The sequence below is a fragment of the Chiloscyllium punctatum genome, chromosome 17 (assembly GCF_047496795.1).
Source record: "Chiloscyllium punctatum isolate Juve2018m chromosome 17, sChiPun1.3, whole genome shotgun sequence".
Taxonomy (NCBI): Eukaryota; Metazoa; Chordata; class Chondrichthyes; order Orectolobiformes; family Hemiscylliidae; genus Chiloscyllium; species Chiloscyllium punctatum.
The window spans coordinates 49,913,354-49,920,329 of record NC_092755.1 but is presented as its reverse complement, the minus strand read 5'-3'; the positions used below and the strand labels follow the sequence as shown (position 1 = coordinate 49,920,329).

General features: G+C 45.3%; 2 non-coding genes across 2 annotated transcripts; one reads left to right on the top strand and one right to left on the bottom strand.

The window, feature by feature from the left end:
- Positions 1-468: 468 nt before the first annotated feature.
- Positions 469-588, top strand: trnal-caa (transfer RNA leucine (anticodon CAA)). The gene is made up of 2 exons: positions 469-506; positions 543-588. It is a non-coding gene; the product is annotated as a tRNA-Leu (tRNA).
- A 2,191-nt stretch (positions 589-2,779) lies between these two features.
- Positions 2,780-2,899, bottom strand: trnal-caa (transfer RNA leucine (anticodon CAA)). Its single transcript has 2 exons — positions 2,862-2,899; positions 2,780-2,825 (listed from the first exon to the last, which is right to left on the bottom strand). It is a non-coding gene; the product is annotated as a tRNA-Leu (tRNA).
- Between the last annotated feature and the right edge of the window lie 4,077 nt (positions 2,900-6,976).

The window sequence follows — 6,976 nt, the reverse complement described above, 5'->3', positions numbered from 1 at the left end:
ATGTGTGTTTCTCTGTGGTTGAATGTGTGTGTGTCGGGGTGTGTGCGATTGTGAGAGTGCTTGTGTCCGTGTGAGTGTGTCTGTGTGTGTATGTGTGCCCAATTCTGAGAGTGTGTGTGTCTGAGATAGAGTGAGAGAGTGTGTGTGTGAGTGTGTGTGTGATTGTGAGAGTTTGTTTCCTGTGTGTGTCCGTGTGTGTGGGTGTTCATGCATGATGGTGAGTGTCTGTGTGTGTATAAGTGCGTGTGTATCTATGTGTGACTGAATGTGCGTGCGTGAGTGTCTGTGTGATTGTGAGAATGTTTGTGTGTGTGTCTGCGTCGGATTGTATGATTGTGTGTGTGTGTGTGTGTGTGTGTGTGTTGCTTGTTATGCAGCAAAGGGTTTGCTGCTGAGTGTCTGCACAAGAGCAAGGTGACTAATTGTACAGAGTGAGAAAGACATCTGGAAGGACATCTGCAGCAGCTTGTCAGGATGGCCGAGTGGTCTAAGGCGCCAGACTCAAGGAGTGTTAGTCCTTGCTCTGCATCTGGGCTTGTGAATTCTGGTCCCTTTCTAGGGGCGTGGGTTCAAATCCCACTCCTGACTTTGTGTTTTGTGGCTTTCTGGAGATGAGTCTCTGCCATTTTCCAAGAGCCCAACACATCAGTGTAAATGATAAGGTGGAGGAATTTACAGCAATCTCCCCCCACAATTGCCAAGTGGATGATCCATCTCAGTTTCCTCCAGTGTTTCCCACCATCACAGATGCCAGTCTCCAGCCAATTCCATTCATTCCCTGTCAGATCAGCAAATATCTTTGTGATTATATGTGAGTGTGTGAGAGTGTTTGTGTGTGTGTATCTGTATTTGTGAGTGAGAGTGTGTGCATGCATGTCAGTGAACGTCTGTAGGTGTTTATGTGTGTGTGATTGTGAGTGTGTGTGTGTGTGCATGATTGTGAGTGTTTGTGTACGTATATCTGAGAGAGTGTGTGTGAGTGATTGTGAGAGTGTTTGTTTTGTGTGTGCATATGTCTGTGTGTGTGGTTGTTCATGCATGAGAGTAAGTGTCTGTGAGCGTGTATAAGTGCATGTGTGTCTCTGTGTGATTGAATGTGCCCCTGTGTGTGTGTGATTGTGAGAGTGTGTGTGTGTCTTGTGTGATTGTATGTGTGTGTGATTGTGAGAGTGTGTGTATGCGAGTCTGTGTGTTTGCGTGTGTGCATGCACATGAGTGAGTGTCTGTGTGTCTGCATAAGTGTGTGTGTATATGAGAGAGAGGGAGAGTGTGTATGAGGGATTGTTACTGAGTGTGCATGCAAGGGAGCTGCAGAAATGCGGAATTGCATTTTGTGTCTGCACAAGAGCAAGGTGACTAATTGTACAGAGTGAGAAAGACATCTGGAAGGGCTACCAGAGCAACACACACACACAGAGACTCACACACACACAACCACAAACACACAAGCACTTTTACAATCGTGCACACTCACTCTTATGCATACAATGACACAGACCCACACACACTCACTCACTCACATGCACACACACACTTACACATATACACAAACATTCACTCACATGCACACACACACACCCATACACACACAGGCACATACACACATTGTCTCACTCACACAAACACTTTCACAATCACATGCACTCACTCACACACCGATGTACACACGCACGCACACACAAACACTCTCAGAATCACATACACATACAGATACATACAATCAACACAGGCACACACACTTATACAGACACAAATACTCACATGCACACATGCACAGACATGCACACACACTCATATGTTCACAGATGCACACACACAAACATATACACACCCACAGGCACTCACTCACATGCATGCACGCACATTCACACTCATACATATACGCACTTATGCACACAAACACTCTCAGATTCGTACACTCACACACAAAATCACACACAGACACACACACTCTCTTACTCACACACACACTCTCTCACTCACACACACAAACACACACACACATACAAACACACAGACACTAATTCATGCGCATGCACACACAAACGCACACGCACACTCTCAATCACACACACACACACACTCATGCAATCACACACAGACACTCTCTCACATGTATGAGAGAGTGTGTGAGTTTGTAAGTCTGTGTGTGTGTCTGTCTGTGTCTGTGTCTGTGTGTGCATGTCAGTGTCTGTATGAGTGTGTGTGTGTCTTTGCGTGTATGTCGGTGTGTGTAATTGTGTGTGTATCTGTGTGTGTGTGAGTTCTGCATTTGTGTCTGTCTGTGTCTGAGTGAGTACATGAGTGTACATGTGTGTGTGTGTCTTTGTCTGTCTGTCTGAGTGTCTGTGTCTGTGTCTGTGTGTCATTTTGGAGATTGTCATTTCATGGCATTTGTGTTTCAGGAATGTTACTTGGGAATTGTCAGCCCAAGCCTGGATATTGTCCAGATCTTGTTGCAGTTGAACATGGAATGCTTCAGTATAATGGCCTTTACAGTATCCCGTGTTTCCAAGTGTTTGTTGATCTGACAGGGAATGAATGGAATTGGCTGGAGACTGGCATCTGTGATGGTGGGAAACACTGGAGGAAACTGAGATGGATCATCCACTTGGCAATTGTGGGGGGAGATTGCTGTAAATTCCTCCACCTTATCATTTACACGGATGTGTTGGGCTCTTGGAAAATGGAGGACGGTGATGACCAATCTCGAGAAAGCCATAAAATTTGGTTAGTCTGCGGGTTTCATGGGAAGGTTTGTTTGGGGAAAAGGGAAGAAAGTCAGGAGTGGGATTTGAACCCACGCCCCTAGAAAGGGACCAGAATTCACAAGCCCAGATGCAGAGCAAGGACTAACACTCCTTGAGTCTGGCACCTTAGACCACTCGGCCATCCTGACAAGCTACTGCAGATGTCCTTCCAGATGTCTTTCTCACTCTGTACAATTAGTCACCTTGCTCTTGTGCAGTCACAAAATGCAATTCCGCATTTCTGCAGCTCCCTTGCATTCACACTCAGCAACGATCCCTCATACACAGTCTCACTCTGTCTCTCACACACACACTCACACACAGACACACATTTCTGCAGCTCCCTTGCATTCACACTCAGCAACAACCCTTTGCTGCACGACAAACAACACACACAGACACACACACACGAACGATCCAGTGCAGTCTCACACGATGACAGTTCTTTATTCTCTTGTCAGATGTGGGAATCCCTGGTTGGCCTGGAGGTTGTTGCCTTTGCCTTTTTGTCTGAGAGGATGGTAGTGACCAACCTTGTTGAACCGCTGCAGGCCACATGCTGTAGGCTGGGCCACAATACCCTTCGGGGAGGGGGGGGGTGCTTTCCAGGATTTTGACAGTGAAGGTGTTGTCCCATTTCCATCCTCAGTCGAAGCAAAACACTCAGAGACACAGGATAGTTTTATCTCCTACATCTTTATTCTGGGCCTGGAGGGAGAGAGAATGATCGCCCACGTGCACAGAGACATGAGTTCATGGTCTTCTCTGGAATAGCAGTTTCTTAGTGAATGAGATCGCTATGTTACAGGGAGGAGCATCCAGATCTGGCAATATGCATATTAATTGGTTGACTTAGAATCAGCGGGTATTGACAGTAAAGATTAAACCATCTGCTGTTACACAATGAATGTGCTTCACCTTGTTAACGGGCTTCACATAATAAATACATTTCCCTGTGTTAACTGACCTTGCATACTGAATGCTTCCAATATTGTTAAATGGCTTGACATCCTGACTGCTTTTCCACCTTGTTAACCCATTACCCTTGCCTCCAGAACCCCATCATTAACTGTAAGTTCTTATCTGATCTGAGTCATGCTCAGCTGAATCCCTTCTTTCACAAAACTCAGGTATGTTACTCTGGTCACTATTTATGGCATGATCAAGTTTTATAGTCAAAAGGTCATAGAGATGTACAGCATGGAAACAGAGACCCTTTGGTTGAACCTGTCCATGCCGACCAGTTATCTCAAAAAAAAATCGAGTCCCACCTGCCAGAACCTGGCCCAAATTTCTCCAAACCCTTCCTATTCATATGCCCACCCAAATGCCTCTTAAATGTTGCAATTGTACCAGCCTCCACCACATCCTCTGGCAGCTCATTCCATACACGTACCACCCTCTGTGTGAAAAAGTTGCCCCGTAGGTCACTATTATATCTTTCCCCTCTCACCCTAAACCTATGCCCTCTACTTCTGGACTCCCCGACCTCAGAGAAAAGACTTTGCCTATTTATCCTATCCATGCTGCTCATGATTTTGTAAACCTCTATAAGGTCACCCCTCAACCTCCGACACTCCAGGGAAAACAGCCCCAGCCTGTTCAGCCTCTCCCTGTAGCTCAGATCCTCCAACCTTGACGACATCCTTGTAAATCTTTTCTGAACCCTATCATTTTCACAACATCTTTCTGATAGGAAGGAGACCAGAATTGCATGCAATATTCCAACAGTGGCCTAACCAATGTCCTGTACAGCCGCAACATGACCTCCCAACTCCTGTACTCAATACTCTGACCAATAAAGGAAAGCATACCAAACGCCTCCTTCACTATCCTATCTACCTGTGACTCCACTTTCAAGGAGCTATGAACCAGCACTCCAAGGTCTCTTTGTTCAGCAACACTCCCTAGGACCTTACCATTAAGTGTATAAGTCCTGCTAAGATTTGCTTTCCCAAAATGCAGCACCTCACATTTATCTGAATTAAACCCCATCTGCCATTTCTCAGCCCATTGGCCCATCTGCTCCAGATCCTGTTGTAATCTGAGGTAACCCTCTTCGTTGTCCACTACACCTCCAATTTTGGTGTCATCTGCAAACTTACTAACTGTACCTCTTATGCTCGCATTCAAATCATTTATGTAAATGACAAAAAGTAGAGGACCCAGCACCGATCCTTGTGGCACTCCACTGGTCACAGGCCTCCAGTCTGAAAAACAACCCTCCACCACCACCCTCTGTCTTCTACCTTTGAGCCAGTTCTGTATCCAAATGGCTGGTTCTCCCTTTATTCCATGAGATCTAACCTTGCTAATCAGTCTCCCATGGGGAACCTTGTTGAACGCCTTACTGAAGTCCATATCGATCACGTCTACTGCTCTGCCCTCATCAATCTCTTTGTTACTTCTTCAAAAAACTCAATCAAGTTTGTGAGACATGATTTCCCACGCACAAAGCCATGTTGACTATCCCGAATCAGTCCTTGCCTTTCCAAATACATGTACACCCTGTCCCTCAGGATTCCCTCCAACAACTTGCCCACCACCGAGGTCAGGCTCACCGGTCTATAGTTCCCTGGCTTGTCTTTACCGCCCTTCTTAAACAGTGGCACCACGTTTGCCAACCTCCAGTCTTCCAGCACCTCACCTGTGACTATCGATGATACAAATATCTCAGCAAGAGGCCCAGCAATCACTTCTCTAGCTTCCCACAGAGTTCTCAGGTACACCTGATCAGGTCCTGGGGATTTATCCACCTTTAACCGTTTCAAGACATCCAGCACCTCCTCCTCTGTAATCTGGACATTTTGCAAGATGTCACCATCTATTTCCCCACAGTCTATATCTTCCATATCCTTTTCCACAGTAAATACTGATGCAAAATATTCATTTAGTATCTCCCCATTTTCTGTGGCTCCACACAAAGGCCACCTTGCTGATCTTTGAGGGGCCCTATTCTCTCCCTAGTTACCCTTTTGTCCTTAATATATTTGTAAAAACCCTTTTGATTCTCCTTAATTCTATTTGCCAAAGCTATCTCATGTCCCCTTTTTGTCCTCCTGATTTCCCTCTTAAGTATACTCCTACTTCCTTTATACTCTTCTAAGGATTCACTCGATCTATCCTGTCTATACCTGACATATGCTTCCTTCTTTTTCTTAACCAAACCCTCAATTTCTTTAGTCATCCAGCATTCCCTATACCTACCAGCCTTTCCTTTCACCCTGACAGGAACATACTTTCTCTAGATTCTCGTTATCTCATTTCTGAAGGCTTCCCATTTTCCAGTTCTCCCTTTACCTGCGAACATCTGCCTCCAATCAGCTTTTGAAAGTTCTTGCCTAATACCATCAAAATTGGCCTTTCTCCAATTTAGATCTTCAACTTTTAGATCAGGTCTATCCTTTTCCATCACTATTTTAAATCTAATAGAATTATGGCTCACTGGCCCCAAAGTGCTCCCCCACTGACACCTCAGTCACCTGCCCTGCCTTATTTCCCAAGAGTAGGTCAAGTTTTGCACCTTCTCTCGTAGGTACATCCACATATTGAATCAGAAAATTGTCTTGTACACACTTAACAAATTCCTTTCCATCTAAACCCTTAACGCTATGGCAGTCCCAGTCTATGTTTGGAAAGTTAAAATCCCTTACCATTCCCACCCTATTATTCTTACAGATAGCTGAGATCTCCTTACAAGTTTGTTTCTCAATTTCCCTCTGACTATTAGGGGGTCTATAATACAATCCCAATAAGGTGATCATCCCTTTCTTATTTCTCAGTTCCACCCAAATAACTTCCCTGGATGTATTTCCAGGAATATCCTCCCTCCGCACAGCTGTAATGCTATCCCTTATCAAAAATGCCACTCCCCCTCCTCTCTTTGCCTCCCTTTCTATCCTTCCTGTAGCATTTGTATCCTGGAACATTAAGCTGCCAGTCCTGCCCATCCCTGAGCCATGTTTCTGTAATTGCTATGATATCCCAGTCCCATGTTCCTAACCATGCCCTGAGTTCATCTGCCTTCCCTGTTAGGCCCCTTGCATTGAAATAAATGTAGTTCAATCTCTTAGCCCTACCTTGTCCCTGCCTGCCCTGACTGTTTGACTCACTTCTGTTCCCAACTGTACCAGTCTCAGATCGATCTCTTTCCTCACTATCTCCCTGGGTCCCACCCTGCACCTTACTAGTTTAAATCCATGTGCTGAAGGATGTCCCACAATGCC